We start from the raw sequence: 18,030 nt of genomic DNA on the forward strand, positions 1-18,030 counted from the left end.
TATTTTTAGTAGAAACAGGGTTTCACCATGTTGGCCAGGATGGTCTCGATCTCTTGAACTCCTGATCTGCCCACCTCGGCCTCCCAAAGTCCTGGGATTACAGGCATGAGACACCGCGCCCGGTCGACTGACTTCCTTGAGGGCACAAAGTTGACCACGTTGGCCCTCAGTGGATTCCCCGCCATTTCTACACAGTGAAGCAGCTCTCAACATGGGAGGGAGCCTCCCAGCACTCCACTGCGCAGCCGTCTGCCATGATTCTAAATTCCACAGCCAAGTGAAACCTGCGACGGCCTCCCCTCTCCTGGAACATCTGCCTGGTTCCCAGGACAGAATGAAGGTGAGAACCAAGTTTCCTTTAAAGAAATGGGAGGGCAATTTCTTCCATCCGGACCTCAGGAAATGACGTTAGCAGCCCCACTTGGCCAGTTTGCTGGTGTTAATCATTTTCTCACACCAAGAACAGCTCCTTGCCACCTCCTGAGTCCTGTTCCCCCTGACTATAATTAGGGGTGTCAGCTGGGTGTTGCTGTGGAAAGTGACACCAAAAGCCCTTCACACACCTGCTGTCACTGGCAGTGGCAGGCCCCGCCCTGGGCTCAGCACACAACCAGTGGCTGCCAGTTTGCCAGGGGGAGGGGTGGGCATCACAGCACTGTGTACTGGAGCAACAGCTGGCATCGGGAGCTGCTGGTCCCATGTCTGGGACCAGTCTCAGCCCACTAATGAAAAGTGTCCTCAGGAAATATAAACTGCAATCAGCCGCCTTATCTTTTAGGTAAGAAGACTAAGGCCCAGGGAGGGAAGATGTCTTTCTGAAAGTCACACAGCACTAACTTGCTGGTATGAAAACCCAGGTTTTCTGCCTCCCCAGCCCATATTGCCCACATTCTTCCATGTTTAGGATAGTAGTTCCTAACCAGAGGTTATTTTGCCCCCCTCGGGGAAATGTTTGACGATGTTAGGAGACATTTGGGAGGCTAAATAGAGAAACATGTTGCTAAATATCCCACCATGCATAAGGCAGTCCTCTATAGCAAAGGCTTATCCAGCCCAAGGTGTTCATAGTGCCATGACTGAGCAACCCTGATTTAGAAGCACTGCCATGGGGCCTGCAGCTACATGCCCTTTACAACTGAAGTCAGGACAAAATGTATTGGTACACTGGCTCCCACAGGGTCCTATGTGGCCCAGTAATTCCTAAGGAAGATAATTCCTGGCATTTCCTTACTTCTGTGCCTTTGCTTGAGCAGTTCCCCTCTGAATGGAATGCCCTCCCTGGCACTACTTATGCCACTCCCACCCATCCTTCCCACCCTGTTTGGTGTCACTGCCTCTAGGAAGGCAGCCCTGGTTTCTCCTGCTGGGAGTCATCTCTCATCTCTGAACTCTAGGAGCACTTCTGCAATACCTCTTCTGACACTTACAAGAGTTCACCTTGTATTAGAGGTAAGAGGTAGTGTAAGTCTATATTAAGTTTGTGGGCTCTGGAGTCTGAAGCCCTGAGTTCAAATCCCAGCTATCCTACTTCCTACATGTGTGACTCCAAACAAGTTACTTAACCACTCTAAGCCTCATAATCCTTATCTGTAAAATGGGAGGATGGTAATGACCCCTATCTCAAAGGATAGTTAGGAAAATATCATTAATGAATCCATGTAAAAGGACGTGCTTAATGCAGTCTCTGACACATGGATTGGTGTGCAATAAACGTTAGCAATCATCGTAATTATCTAAGGATTAGTCTTGCCTGAACTACAGCATGGTCTATTTTAACAAAGGACCCTGGAGTCCCACATCACTGTCCCACCCACATTTTACCTAAAACATGACCCTGCAAAGTATGGAGTTTTTTTAATGAAGGCAGATGAGAAATGGAGCAATGGTGCCTAATCCAGCTAGATCATGTCACACTCACGACACTGGACCTCCTTCATGTCCAGCCTCCCTCAGTGCCTTTAAGAAGCTACCTTGACCCACACGGACAAAAAGAAAAAGGGAAAAAAGCACGCCAATGCATCTCCCACCTTGTCTGATCACCAGGACACAAGCACCCATTTGAGTATCCTTAGGTTAGAAAAGAAAAAAATGATAACCCTACAGCAAGATCTCTCAACCTCATCACATTTGGGACTGGATAATGCTATGCTGTGGGCACTCTCCTGTGCGTTGTAGGATTCTTGGCACTAAATGTCAGTAGCACCGCCCTTTGCCTGCATACACACGTAAAAAAAGTCTCCAGATATTGCCAAATGCCCCCTGGAAGGCAAAATCACCCCAATTTGAGAGCCACTTGTCCAAGCCATACATTCTCAGTGGGGGCAAAAATTGGTTTTTGGTGGGCAAAAAAAAAAAAAAAAAATTATCTTCTCTCTATATGAAGCATAGATATATGTATAGTATACACACAGATATACAGAATATTTGTGGTAACAAAAATCCAGGGGGCAGGGGATTAAAGGAGAGAAATGTGTAAACGTGTTCGTGGAGGAATGAGATCATGGAATGATCATGAAAAGGTTGAAAGCCCTGTTCGATGCAAGTCATCCTCTGTAGAAAGTCATAAACTGATCAAACCACAGATTTCTAAATGACTAATAATATCTCCCAACCTCTGTGCTAAGCTCTGTGCGCACAAAGTCAGTACCTCTGCATCTGCTGTTTACGGGCGAAGGTCCTGAGGATTAGAAATGTCCTTTCACAGCCAGGCGCAGTCACCTGTAATACCAACACTTTGGAAGGCCGAGGAGGGCAGATCACAAGGTCAGGAGATCGAGACTATCCTGGCCAACACGGTGAAACACTGTCTCCACCAAAATACAGAAAATTAGCTGGGCGTGGTGGCGTGCACCTGTGGTCCCAGCTATTCAGGAGGCTGAGGTAGGGGAATCGCTTGAACCCAGGAGGCGGAGGCTGCAGTGAGCCAAAATTGCGCCATTGCACCCCAGCCTGAGTGACAGAGTGAGACTCCATCTCAAAAAAATAAATAAATAAAATAAAATAAAAAGAATGTCCTTTCATAAGACCTAAGTACCACTGTTATGAAAAGACAAGACCCAAGGCAGGTCTGTCTGACCCCAAAAAGCTTGTGCTTGCCTGCTAGGCCACTGTGCCTGTCATCTCAGCATTGCTGGTTGCTGTACTACTCAGTCACAGAGCCTTTCCCGGATCCCCACCCCACTTGTTCATGTGCACCCAAGCCTTGTCTTGGGACCACCTGTGGTCTACAGGACTTTGAGAAGATAGCAATGACTAATCATTGCTGGCTGATTTTTCTGCGCTAGGTACCTGCATGACCTCATGTTCTCCTCCCAGCAACCCTGTAAGATGGATACTGTTGTTGCTGACTTTCTCCAGACAATGAAGCAGAGATCCACACAGGTGTAGTTACTTGTCCTAGACATAGCTGGGCATTGAATACTAGCAGGATGGTGCCAGTGTCTGCAGTATGGCCACCATACCACAGGCCTCCCTACCTTCCCCACACCCACAGCACAGGCATCCGAGGATCCAGAGGACCTTGGAATTCTTCAAAATAATGTTAGTGTATTGCACTCCAGGCTCCAAAGAGCAGTGAAGAGCCTTGCCTGTCTGTCCACACACACCCTGGTTAGGGAGGCAGAAAGAGCAAGAAGGTAGGAAGGAAATGCAGAAAGGGGAGGAGGGAAGAGGGGCCTGTGGAGGAGAAGAGGAAGGAGAACAAATGAGGGAAAGGGGCAGGGAAGGAGCAAGGCACTGACCACCTGCAGTGAAGGAAAAAGAAGTTAACAGAAAGGTAGCAGGGACCAGGAGCAGGAGCTCAGATGCTGGATGAGAGGGGGAGGAGGGAGCTGCATTGCTGAGCTATTTTGATGAACCTGAGAGTGGCTGATTTACATCTTTAGCGTCTCTTTCCATATTGAGGTCAGAAGGTCTCAACTTCTCATGTGAGAAGAAATAAAAATTCATTAGTGTAGACTTCTGGAAGGTTCTTCAAGCACACTGCGTCTGGTTCTTCCCATACAGAGCAAAGGCAAGGGGAGGAGGAGAGCCAACGACCAGGCATCAAGGGTATCTTACAAGGGTATCTCTGGAACACAAGTGTGTGCCAGAGGGGGCGGCACTGCAGTCAGAGTCAGCAGGACACCAGGGCCACTACCTCCTCACTGCATCTCCCTGAGCAGGTCACTGAGCCTCTGAGGCCTCAGTTTCCTCATCCACAAAAGGAAGGAAAGTGGGCTCGAGGCTTGGAAGGAACAGAATCAAATTAGGCAAATCACTCCATGAATTAATTCAGAGGACAAGGTCACATCTCTAAGGCAGTTGGAGGGGAAAGTGACTAACTTCTTTTTCCTTCATTGCAGGTGGTCAGTGCCTTGCTCCTTCCCTGCCCCTTTCCCTCATTTGTTCTCCTTCCTCCTCTCCTCCACAGGCCCCTCTTCCCTCCTCCCCTTTCTGCATTTCCTTCCTACCTTCTTGCTCTTTCTGCCTCCCTAACCAGGGTGTGTGTGGACCGGCAGGCAAGGCTCTTCACTGCCCTTTGGAACCTGAAGGCATTTCAGATGCCTTCCCCTTTGTCCTGAACTGTTGGTTACAAAAAAGAAGGGAGGAAGGAAGAAGAGGAAGGAGGGAGGAGAGGAGGGAGAAAGGGAGGGGGCAGGGGTGGGTAGAGGGAAGGGGTAGGGAGATAGGGAGGGAGGGAAGAGGGTAGGGGGAGAGGGAGGGAGGGAGGGTGGCGGGGAGAGGGAGGGAGGACAGGAAACCTGAAAGCCTTGAGAAACCTTCCCAAGCTAACCTGTGCACTTGTCACTTGCATTATCCTCAAGCTGTCCTAGGAAGTACTCCTAGAATCCCCATTTACAGATGAGAAAACCAAGGCTGGCTTGATTAGGTTGCTTGCCCATACTCATGGTCTTAGGGACAAAAGAGCGGTGACTTGAACCCAGTGCAATCCGAGACCATAGTTCACACTCCCAGCTATTACACTTTGCTAACTGTGCCAACCAGGCAAGCACACAAAGATGGGCAATGGCGGAGAGCTTGGGCACACAGAATGGGAAGAGGAATGGGAAAAATCTCTCATTAGCCAGACCGTCTCTCCCCACTCCCTGCATATCTGCCCAATTAGCCTAGAGCAGATCAGTCTTGGAGGTTACTTGAGGCTCCTCTGTACTCTTCAAAACCTGCAGTTTATACACAGTTTTGATTTCTCATGGCAGGAACTCTGACCCTAATTCTATGTGACCTCTGAGTTCAAGCCCCTCCATCAACTAACTGACTTAGTTCCGTTTGCTCAGTTCCAGTTCTCCAGAGACAGAATGCAATTTGCCCAGCCCAGCCTGTGGACTGGTTCTCCTTGGGCGGCCTTTCAGATGTCCATGCCTGCAGCACAAGGACACGTGTGGCCTGGCAGCACAAGGACAAAGTGTACAAACGGGAGAATTAGAGGCCACGGGCATACCAGGAGGGATGGAAGAGATGTGGCAGGGAGCACTGGTTGGCTTCTCCAGGGGGGATCACTCTTAAAGCCTTCTGCTCAGGGCTGCCTTTGCTAGAATGGGAGTCACAGCATCTGAGTTTAAGCATGGCTGAAGAAGAGAATACATAGTGGAGACAGAAAAAGTTCAACAAAAAGAGCAAGTGACTGCCAGCATGGGAAGACAGGAAGAGCACTCAGGGTCCCTGTCAGAAAATGTCTCCTCTGCCCATCTGCCGAGCGCCTGAAGATCTACCATTAGATATTCCTGCAGAACCTCATTCAGGTCCTTTAAGTTCCTGCTGTGTGAAAAGCATGAAGATGTTTCGCTCTGATGAGAGAATAGAAAGATTATTGGGTGGTCGTGGGTATACACATGAAGCTCAGAGCAGAAACTGATGGTTATCTCCCTGATAACTATTCTCCCTTTCTTCTATAAACAGGTATCTTATCTGGACACACAGCCACCCAGTAGCTGCTATCTTTCCTAATCTTCCTTGCAGCTAGCTGTGGCCAAATGCTTGGATTGAGGCTAATGAGTTATGAGCAGAAGCCATGGGTCAGGCCTTAAAAAAATAGAAGCATGCTCTCCCCTCCCAATAGCTCCTGCTTGCTGGACAGAGCCCTGTGGTAGTGGGAGCTGAATCAGCATCTCAGCCACTAGGTGGAATGTGCATTTGGAGGATAGCAAAGAAAGAGTCAGCTGCCCAGGACCACGGAGCCAGGGTGTCAGCCCTGGGCTGACATGGATAAGACATAAACTTCCTTCTTATAAGCAGGATTATCCAACTCTTAATATAGCAATCAATGTCTTTCCCCACCTCAGGTAAAGGCATCCCTGGTGCCCACCGCCATGCCATTTGGTAAGCACAGCTTGGTGTCTTTCACAGAGAGGGAAGGGAGCACCTGGGCCAGATGCCGGAGGTCAGCTCTGATCCCAGCTCAGAGCTGCACCCCTCAAAGCCCTCTGCCGCTTCACTGTGGAGGCTTGATTTTCTGGTCTTCAAATCAGGCTACATAGTCTGAGAAAGGGTTTGGAGGTACCTTTTGGGAACAAGGAGCCCTCTTCTATTTTTTTTTTTTTGAACACTTTTAATTTACACTGTTAGTGGGAATGTAAATTAGTTCAACCATTGTGGAAGACAGTGTGGCGATTCCTCAAGGATCTAGAACCAGAAATATCATTTGACCCAGAAATTCCATTAATGGGTACGTACCCAAAGGATTATAAATCATTCTACTATAAAGACACATGCACACGTATGCTTATTGTGGCACTATTTGCAATAGCAAAGACTTGGAACCAACCCAAATGCCCATCAACAATAGGCTGAACTTAAAAAAATGTGGCTCATATATACCATGGAACAAGGAGCATTCTAAGCATATAGCTTGGATGCTAAAAGGTTGGTATTTCTGGGACATTTCAAACAAGTATGAGAACACTAGCTATGTTAGATGCTGGGTTGCACTCAAAACTCAGGCTCTCCATTGCTTTGTTTAGGAGAAGCCTGAACTCCCCACTGGCCTAACCTTCCTCTTTTCCTCACTCCACTACCTCACATATTTAAGACACTTATCTGGACCAGGAAGTTATGAAGTTACACCCTTTTTTGTGAATGAATCAAAGTAGAAAGTGGCCTCAAGGGAGAGTCTAGGAATCCCAGCATAGACTTCCCCATGAGTTATCCAGTTCAGTCTTCAAAGACAGGTTCTCCAACCATCTCTACACCCCCAGTCATAGACTAAATGTTTAAAACCCAGAAAAGAAGTATCTGCTTGCCTGGGTTTAGACACTCGCCTTCTCTTGGCTTTTCCTAAGACTGGAAAAGAAGTAAGTGGTCCTCCTTGGCTTCCCTAGGAACAGGAGGTAAGCACTGGGAATCCTTTTCCCACCAAATCTCACAGATATAATGGTAGCAGATTCATATACCATAGACAGGTACATACATACATATACACATACATAGATGATAAATATACATAGATGATTGATAGATGAATAGGTAAGTGGAACATAGATAACAGATGACAGAGAGATTAGATAGGTGGTAGATACAGAGATAATGGAAGATTGCTAAGACAGATTGATAGATAATAGTAGATAAATAAATAATTGATAGATGAGAGAAATTAGATAAGTGAATGAGATGTATAAATACATGAAATACAGATAGATGATAGATTATGATATATGATAGGATATGATGATATGATATTGGACCTGAATGATCTACCAGATGCTTACCAGATGAGATTTGGAGAAAGCAATGAATGCCAAGCAGTCAAGAAATGGAAAAATGACCACTAGATTTACTATATCCTCTCAAGAAATAAAAGTAAAATCAAATCAAAGAAGAGAAGAGTGGGGCTCCAGAGAGAAACTCTGAAACCAAGGGAATTTCCTTTCCCACTGAGATATTATTACCAGAGGCATAATTTGATTTTCTAGCAATGCCTGTGATCAGAAAAGAAGGAGTCAACTCTGTTAGGAACACAAGCTACAGGAGAATATCATCTGGACATGACCTCATCACCATCCTCTGGAGGAAAGCTTGCAAAAGGGGGACGGCAGTAAATTCCCAGGTGTCACAGCTAAGGCAAGGAACGGACTACCTAGGGAACAGGGACTGGGCACAATTGCTTTTTTCCTAGGCATACTGTCTGGCAAGATTCCATGGTGCCACCTTCTTCCACCTGGATCCAAGATGATGTCTCTAGAAATGTAGTTTCTCTCATTACATACCTGAATGCCACTCAGTTGTTCTTGTAGATGATAGAAGGGGCTGTGTTTCCTTCCATTACCATCTGGCCACCTGCTATGCTTCACAGTAACACCTCCTAAAAATACTCTTCTCCAGTATCCCCTGTGAATTTAACAGAATAAAGAAAAAAATCAAGGTTAGTCTGCTCAGATTGGCTTTCCATCGAGGGATACATTTATGATGTGTGATTGAGTAGGAAAGCAGAAGACTTAGAGACAGACAGGTTTAGATTAAAATAATGACAATTTTTATTACACCTAATATGTATTACCATGTGCTGGCCACTGTTCTATTCACTTTTTATAGATTACCTCATTTAATCTTCTCAATAACCGTCTGAATTAAGCAACATTATTATCCCCATTTTATAGACAAGAAAACTGACACATAAGTGACTTGGCCAATGGGATTCAGCAAGAAAACAGCAGGGTAGGTCTGACTCCAGAACCAAGCTAGCAATCCCTCTGCAAAAAAGCCTCTGATTAAATAGTTGTCTGTTCCCCATCTCTCAGATCCTTGGTTCAGAGCAACTTAGGCATGAAGCAACTAGACCGGTGGAAAGGGGAAGAAAGATACTTCTTTCCAAGGACAAAGGAATGGGAAACACAGTTTGGTCATCTTGAGGACAGTCAAATAACATGAAGCACATGAACAGGTCTGGGAAGCCACCGGTATTCATGGAGAGCCTATAAGGCAGCAGAGGTTCCCTTAAATGAACGGTTCCCAGCATCATGGCTCTGGACCCTAACAAGGGTCAGACAGAGTAACGAGTTGTAAGAAATTTAGGAATGGATGCAATCCCCGCATAAGTAGATAGGTAGGTAGGTAGGTAGGTAGGTAGGTAGGTAGGTAGGTGAAAGACAGGTACATACATACATATACACATACATAGATGATAAATATACATAGATGATTGACAGATAAATAGATTAGATAAGTGGAACATAGATAATAGATGACAGAGAGATTATATAGGTGATAGGTCCAGAGATAATGAAAGATAGATAAGACAGGTTGATAATAGTAGATAATTAGATAGATAATAGTAGATAAATAATTGATAGATGATAGAAGATAGTAGGTAATAGATGAGAGAAATTAGATAAGTGAATGAGATATATAGATAGATGGAAATAGATAGATGATAGATTATGATATATGATATGATATGATGATATGATATTGGACCAGAATGATCTACCAGATGCTTAGTCACAGAGACAGAACAATATATGTAGAGGTAGGCGCATAGATGACATGGGCGGGTACAGTATTAAGTATTACCAGGCACCAGACACCTGGCAGAGTGGGCTGAGGCAGCTGATACACTCCCTTATCTGTTCAGGATGGCCTCTAAACTTGAACTGGACTGAACCTCCTGACAGGTGCCTGGATGACTCCAGTCAACAGGATTTAGCTAATTTGAGATTCTACCTTCCTACGTCTTCCCACTTCTGTGCACAGCAATGTGGGGACCCCCACCACCTCTCCAATCATATAGATCATCACTATTGTCATCACTGGCATTTATTGAGCCTTTATTTTCTAGAAGGCATGGTTTGAAATGCCTCACATCTGATTCCTCGTTAAACTATCACAATAGGGTCTTGCGTTGCAAATAGAAAACACATCACCTTCCTTCACAGTCTCTTTCCTTACCACAGCCTCCTTGGAGGCCACATATGAAACAGAAAAGGTAAAAAATATCCCAACCTCTTTGGAATTTAAGAAAGTGAGAAATAGGCCAAGCTCAGTGGCTCATGCCTGTAATCCCAGCACTTTGGGAGGCCAAGGTGGGTGGATCACCTGAGGTCAGGAGTTTAAGACCAGCCTGGCCAAATGGCAAAATCCTGCCTCTGCTCAAAATACAAAAAAATTAGCCAGGTACAGTGGCACATGCCTGTAGTCTCAGCTACTTAGAAGGCTGAGGCAGGAGAATTGCTTAAACTCAGGAGGCAGAAGTTGCGGTGAGCAGAGATCACGCCACAGCACTCTAGCGTGGGCAACAAAGCAAGATTCCCATCTCAAAAAAAAAAAAAAGAAAAGAAAAAAGAAAGCGAGAAATAAACTTTTATTGTATAAAGCCACTGATGACTCGGGGTTAATTTGATATTGCATCTTTGCCTGACTAATCCATCACTCTCACATAGATTTGCTGTGAGAATTGAGTTAATGCATGCAAAAGATACAACTTGCCTAATATATACTCACTTGCCTAATACCTGAGCGCTCCATAAATATTGCCTACTATTGCTCTATAGAATCTTGTCCGATATGTAGTAAGCACTCCACAAATGCCAGCTGTTGTTAATATCGTTCCTGGATGACTGGACATAGACACTGATCCCCAAAGGGCTTAAGACCTTACCATTGTTGACATTTATTGCAACAAAATGAATATCCCCTGAGCTCCTGTTCATAACAGCATAGAGCTGAGGCTGGAAGCGCATCATATTTGCAAAGGGTTTTATTCGTTTCTTTAAGAATTATGTAACAACCACAGATTCTTGGAGCTGGAAAGGATCTTAAAGGTCATCTTGCCTGTCCCCCACCTGAGGCTTAACTCCCTTCTTCCCTCTCCTTTTCCCCTAATCTGAACACCTTATGTTGAGCCTACTCAAGAGCTCTTGCCCCATGAAAGTTCTTCCTTATGCTTGCCTGGATCTATTTCCAGCCCCCACATGGGCCAGTACACCTGCCCAGCACATCCATCCTCAGTGCACCCACTGGCCACAAACACATGGGCCAATTTGTCTAATTCATTCAGCAAACAGGCATTGAACTCCTACCTTCGGCCTGGCTTATTGCCCACTGTGACCTCAGGCAAGTCACCTACCCTCTCTGAGCTTCCAGTGCCTCATCTATCAAATCACAGTCATACTGGCACCTAATTGCCAGAGTTGTTGTCAGATTAAATGAGGCAGCATACACAGGGCACATGTCACAGATCCCGGCACATAGTGAGTGTCCAGTAAACATTAGTCTTCACTGTTGCCGTTGTTGTGGTTTTGGTGTATTGGAAAAAATAGAAGTCGAGTCAGTATTTGCAAGTCTGGTAATTACTGCAAAAGAGAAAGTATGGAGTGTTATACTGAATGAATTTGAATTGTGTTGAATGGTTCCATATGAAGAGACCTCTTTCCCAGGACATGCAGTTTGGTTATCAGGGGGTCCTCAGAAAGGCCTGGAAAGCCAAGCTGAGAAAGCTACAATAGAGAGGCTATTGGCTGTTCCTGGGATGGGAACAGAACAAAGTTGGTAGCATCAGAACCAAGAGAATAAGGGCCACTCAGGATGTAGTTCAGAGGGTGACCCAGGAACCAGATGTGATGAGGCCCAGAACCTGCTTTCCTGTGGCGTGGAGTAGTCCCGGCAGCTTACAGGAATTGGGCAGGAGGACTGCAATGGGTGGAAAGCAGGTAAGGTAGAAAAGCCTTACTTCACCTTAGAGCTGCCTAACAAGGAAGTCGGCACAGCCCAGGGACTCAGGGTGACAGGAAAGAAAGATTCCAGGCCCCTGGGTGCTGTTTGCAAACGAAATTCCGGCTTCTGAGCCAAAGCTTCAGGTCAACAGAGGAGACAGCTTAGGGTGGGGCAAAGGGTGAGGAACAGATGGAGCCAATGAGCACCCCCTGCCACCCTTGCCTCCACCTCCTCATCACTACCCAGCCCCACTATGAAGTCAGACCAGCCAAATGAAGCACACACAGGGGGTGGTGGTTGGCCCAGTCCTACCCAACACGCTTCCAGAGGCTGGTTTGTTAATCCTGTTGTTTTAGATGGTCATTTTCTTTGTGAGAAGAGCCCAGGAGGAAGGCTTTCTTCCCTCCCTATTCATGCTGCTTGCCTGCTGGTTCATTGATTGTCCTTCACATGTCCTGGCTGTAGCTAGGATGTAACCAAGGAGGGTAGGCAACCCGGGGTGGGTGCTGGCAGTTCCTCACCTGAGTCACAAAGGACATCTCCACCCCCACTTAATACCCAGTAAATCATAAAGCACTGGCTCTCCCTGGGGAACAGCAAAGAATCTTGCTAAACCCTGTTTTAAAATAGGGTTGTTTACTTATTTTTTTCCTGTTTGGATTTTTACTGATCAGGAAGGAAAGACTCTTTTTTGCTTTAAGGAGCTAAATTGTCAACTGGCTGTCCCTGCCCCCATCAGAAGCAGGAACCCTGAGTGGGTGAGGAGGGAAGCAGAGGAGTGGGTATGATGGAGAAATTCCACCCATTGGGCCACACAAACTGGCACAACTTTCCAGGTGGCTGGCTTCCAACATCGAGGCACAGGGCCAGGCCCCAGTTAGCTAATTACAGTGACAGATACTGACAGTCCCCATCAGGTAAGCAGCACGGCTGGGTGCCTCCACGAAGTAGGGGTAATGGGAAAAGGCATGACCCAAGTTTGATTCCCAGTTCCATGCTATACATTCTGTGTGATGTTCAGCAAGTTATACCACCTCTCTGAGCCTCAGTTTTCTCATCTGCAAAATGGAGCCAATAATAATGACCCGACAGGATTCCAGAGGAAGATTCAGTAAGATGAACACCTGTAAAAAAGACCAACAGTACTGAGCCCATTGTAAGTACTCCAAACTAGCATCTATTAAAATCTCTAGCTATCATGAACATGTCATTGGCTGTGGAAGGCTTGGCCCTTCAAAAGGAAAGGGACCCAGGTGTGTGTCACTCTTTGGAGTGTGATGAACTCAGCTCCTAGAATTCTAGAGACCACTTCCTAGAATGACAGAGACTTAGCTTTGCCTCTCTTCATGTTATTGATTCCTCAGACTTGAGACTCCTCACTCAAATCACATTCGTATTCCCTTTGCCACAACAATATTGAAAGCTGGTGAGGATCCCCACAAACGTGGGCTGCAAAGTCGTGTTCCGGCAGATGCCCTTGCTTCCTAAGGGAGCAGAGGATATAAGATGCATGGGTCTCATTGTGGCTGGGCTCCTGTGAATATACTTTAAAACTCAGTGGAGAGAGCACGTAGCATCTCAGCTGACATTTGCAGACAGAGCTAAATTGAGAGGTGTCACCTTCGCTGGCAAGGTCAGAGGACTCGTGCCTGCTAACCTAGAGAGGTGGGAATTGCAGGCAGCAAACAAAATTGCACTGCCACTTGGAAATCTGCCAACTGCTACAGTCAGGGTAAAAATAATTGGAAAAGTAAGTCAGGTGTGAATCAGGTGCTCGGGCGATGTGTTGGGGTATGAACCACTGCTGTCTATTCCCTCTTCTTCCTGAGCCCCCTCCTGCCCTGGCTTCTAAAACATGGTTTCTACCCATCCCTGTCCCCTTCCCTGGATTCTTTTTCTTTTTCTATCCTGTAGGTCTTGGTCCTTGGCATTATACTTCTCTGCTCTCATATTGTATTCCCTAGAGGATTCTTCCTTCTCAGGACTCGTCTCCCCAACCCTGACCAGCCTCACTGCAGATAACCACCAATAGAGCCTCCAACCCAGAGCCCTCTCTGCCCCAAGTTTCTAATGGTTCACATGTCCTCTTCTCTTGGATACTCTGAGATAACAAGCCACTCATTCACTGGTTTACTCCATCGACAAATATTTAGTGAATAGATACCCCATCCCATGCCCTGAGCTAGGGGCTAGGGATAGAGAGGTGAAACATGTGGCTGGAAATTCAATTGGAAAGGAAGAAAATTAAAAATAACTTTCTAAATTGTAGAAAATGTAGGAAGAATATAACACAGCTGAAAATGGACAAAACTGAGGCTGAAAGAGGGAAAAAAATCTATTTCTGATAAAGTAAGACCACTCTGCATCCATGCTATTGAAGCCAATCTTTAAAGGTGGACAGGACCTAGAGGTGGGAGGAGCATCATTCCAGAAAAATGGAATCACATGAGGAAGGCTCTCAAAAATCTCTTAATAAAATAATTTTATTTGTGTTGGGAATATGAAATGCAGGGTTCCCATTTTGTCATCAAGAAGAAGTTAAAAGCAGATCGTAGCACCATGATAAAAGATATCTATCAGCCAGACATCTAAATAATTACATAAATTTTCCCAGCCCTGACATTTATCACCAACCCTTCCCTTGGAGGTATGTAGGCAGGAAAATAATGAGAAGAAAGTTATTTTGTAATTACCCAGCATGAATTATGATTCTGAGAGGCTATTTCCAGGGGTACTTTAGAGTAATTTAGTTGAGCATGATCAGAGTTTAATTTAGCATGTCATTATCGGTGCAGAGAAACTGAAATCAGACTCAAAAGAGCAGGATTTTTATTCTGCCATTCTTAAGCCACTGACTGGATCCTAATCTCATGAAGCCTCAGTTGCCTTCTCTGTGACATGGGAATGATAATTCCTGCTTCACTAACCTCACGGGGGAGTCGGGAGAATCAAGGCAATGAGTGTAAACGTGTTTCACAAACTATCCATGGGAGAGACCATTCTTCATGCCTTTAATGGAGGTTGAGGGACCCCTTTTGGTTGCAACTGACAAACAGAAATATATTAATAACTCAAATTGGTTTAAAGAAGTAAAAAAATACTAGCTACAATAACTAGAAAATCTAGTTAACAAGCTCTAGGTACAGTTTGATTCAATGGTTCAAATGACACCATCTGCACCCAGACCTCTTACCATCTCTCACTCTCTTCTTCTCCATATTGTTTTCTTCTTAGGTTTCTCTAAAACTATACCCTCCTGAGTTCAAATCTAGCAACAAAAAGAACACCTCTCTCTCAACAATCCAAGGAAATTCCTGAGCCTGATTTTCACTGACCCTCATAGAGTTATGAGACCATCCCTGCACTGATGACAGGGTCCAGGGAATCAGAGCCTCAGTGAGCCATGAGTATGTCCCATGCACAGCTCTCAAGTAAGAAGCACATGGACTGAATGCTGGGGAAGAAGAGATCCCTTGAGAAATCAAGAGAAAAATGGAAGGCAATTGGACAGCAAAAACAACAGATGTCCACTCCACCCCCATAGCTGAAATCCCTTCATGGAAAACTCCCAAGTCAATCTTCAGCATCTCAGGATCAGCAGTAACTAAAGAGAGATATGATTACAGACTCAAAAATGGCACGCAACCCTGCTTAAGAATTATGTCCTACATAAACTCAGTGTCAAGCTTCAGTATTGAGTTCTCAAAGTCCAACCTCTTCTCCAGCACCTCATCTTCCCTTTCAGATCTAGTTGCTTCTTCCAGCCCAGACAGTCCTACCAGGAGGAAGTGGCCTATATTGTGAGTTTCATCTACCTCTGCAAGTCTTGGTTCCATCCATAAATCAACAATTCTGTCTTTTCTGGCCCTGGCTTCTCTACTGCTCCACAACTTATGTTTTTGTTTTTGCCTTTGTTTTCAGGTATCAGAGCATGTAAAAGATGCAGTGTACACATGTTTGGGAGATGTGGCAGGTCTTTGAGGGTGTCGGGGAGAGGGGAGCTGATGAGGAAAGCTTCACAAAGGGGAATGAAACTGAGCCTTAAGTAATGATTAGGAATTTTCTAGAACAAGAATGAAAGAAGGTCATTTCAGGCCTGAATCATTGGATCCGAAGCTATTTTCATCTCATCTCTCTTTTGAAGAAAGAAAACTCTTTTCTCAACCCAGAAGTTGCAAACCAGTGGCCTGCAGATAGATCAGGCTGGCAGATGTGTTATACTTGGCCACACAACATTTTGTAGAATTTAAAGTAGTTGCCAACATTTAAAAATGGTGAGACTTTTTTTTTACATAAGGATCTGGATTTCCAGCTACTCTTGAAAACTCAGAAGCTCTGACAGCCCTGGGCCTAAGCTTCTATTGGGGCAACAGTTTACTAAGTTGAGTAGCACCTACCCGCTGCAGGGCTGTACGACCTCCTGACCTTGCTCCTTGTTTTATGTTATCTGCCTCGTCCCTGTTGGCATTGAATTGGTAACTCTGTCTCAACCCAAATGACTAACCATTGATGCTTCAGACCAAATCCCATTACTATCATATTATATTATTATAATATATTATAGTGTATATATATTATTACATCATACTATATTATATAACAATCCAATCTGTGGCTCTTACTCCCTTACTTTGAATCCCCAGTGATTCTCCAAATCAACAGAACAAAATCTAATGCAGACTGGGTTGACCTCAACCACTCCCCCGCTATTTTACCTACCAATCCCCCAGCCCCAAAACCCTCTGTACTAAATATTTGCCACTTCCTAATCCCATTCTTTCTTTCCCATGACTATATACTGTTAACATGTGCTAACCCCTCCACTGGTCAAATTTCCCTAGGTCTTCAATGTTCAATTCAGAGGTCAGGTCCTCAGTATAGACCACTCTGATTCTTCCTCTGGGTAAAGCTGTCCCTCCCTCCCCAGGGCTCCCATCCAGCACCACGTTCCTACCTTGGTTCCAGCACCTGCCGTGTTCCTCTCTAATTATCTGTTTACATGGCTGCCTCCTCCACACCCACCCAAACTGAGATCCTTGAAAGCAAAAACCGTGACTGATTCATCTTTGTGTATTCAGTGCCTCTCTGTATACCTTGGCAGATATCAGATACTCAATAAATTCTTGTTAAATGAATGAAGAAAGGAACAACACACAGGGAACAAATTGGCATGTGTTCATGGAATGTCACACCTCAGCAATTGTAATGAAAGAAATCCTTCCTGCTGAAGCTTTTCTGTCTACTCTAGCCACACAGAGTTGTTCCCTTCTCTGGATCCCTGTAGAAACAGTAGTTGGTGACAGCTCCTGGGTGAGTTATTAGAGGAAGCTAATTAGAAGGAGGTCATACCCTTTGGGTATTGACAGATATAGAATTACAGAGAAAAAAAAAAACAGCTCAGTGCTAGTCTCTGACCTTTCTAGCCCCTGGCAGCTACAGGCTCCAAAGCCCATGAAGCTGCAGTTCAGGTCCCAGCATCAACTGTAGTCCAGGCAGAGAGAAACTCCATAGCTGAGACATCCCAGAGAGAAGTTCTAAGATAAGTTATTATTTTCTCACTCAGCTCCAGACACACCTGGTGCACTTGCAATTACTTGGAGATACCAAGCTCCCTCCCGTCTCAGAGCCTTTGCACTTTCTACTCCCTCTGCCTGAAACTCTCTTCCCCTGTGTATCTACAGGACTCACTCCCTTACTTTTTCAGACCTCAGATCATGTTTAATCTTAGTAGAAAAGCCTTCCCTGATCAACAATGCAAAAGTGTATCCCATAGCTTGCTACCCTCTGTTCTTCACTCTGCTTGAAGGAGGAGCGATAGGAATGAGGGCATTAAGGACCAAAGAGAGCCGGGACTTGGTGTCACCAGGACTTTACTCTCTTTTCATCTCATATCCGTTTTTGTTTCTGCTTGGCTCCATTCTCTTCTAACCAGGCAGGCTTTCTCCATGTGGGAAAAGAAAAGCCATGAGTCACAGTCTCCAAACTCATAATCAAAAAGAGAAAGGAGTTTTCCCACCCACTCCAGTGAGAATCCTCTCAGAAAAATCATCAGATTGGTCCAATTCAGGTCACAAGCCTATCCCTGAGCCATTATTACAGTGAGAGCCTCTGTGTTCTTCTTGATCAGGTCTGGGTCCTGCCCTGGGATTGGCTTGGATAAGGCTTTTTTGGTTTGAGTCATCTCTCAATCTTCACTGCAGCCAGAGGAAGACATACTCACCTTGCCCAGATCTGTTCACACACAGACTTGGAGCTGGAGTGGAGTAAGTCCCAACTGAACTATATGGTTAAGAATGAGGGAGTGGAAAATCAAGGTGAAATGTACCTTCAAGACAGAGGAGACACATGGGTACTGGACAGACAGGTGTATTCGCTACCTGATAATGG

General features: G+C 45.3%; 1 long non-coding RNA gene across 1 annotated transcript in view; it reads right to left on the bottom strand.

The window, feature by feature from the left end:
• The window catches only part of LOC118145500 (uncharacterized), a 28,781-nt gene extending 16,660 nt beyond the window's left edge, over positions 1-12,121 (bottom strand). The window contains exons 1-2 of the long non-coding RNA XR_004730654.2: positions 11,956-12,121; positions 8,202-8,322 (exon numbers count right to left, since the gene is read on the bottom strand). This is a non-coding gene — a long non-coding RNA (uncharacterized LOC118145500). The remainder of the gene's footprint in view (positions 1-8,201; positions 8,323-11,955) is intronic.
• Between the last annotated feature and the right edge of the window lie 5,909 nt (positions 12,122-18,030).

Source organism: Callithrix jacchus, chromosome 10, assembly GCF_049354715.1.
Source record: "Callithrix jacchus isolate 240 chromosome 10, calJac240_pri, whole genome shotgun sequence".
NCBI classification, from domain to species: domain Eukaryota; kingdom Metazoa; phylum Chordata; class Mammalia; order Primates; family Cebidae; genus Callithrix; species Callithrix jacchus.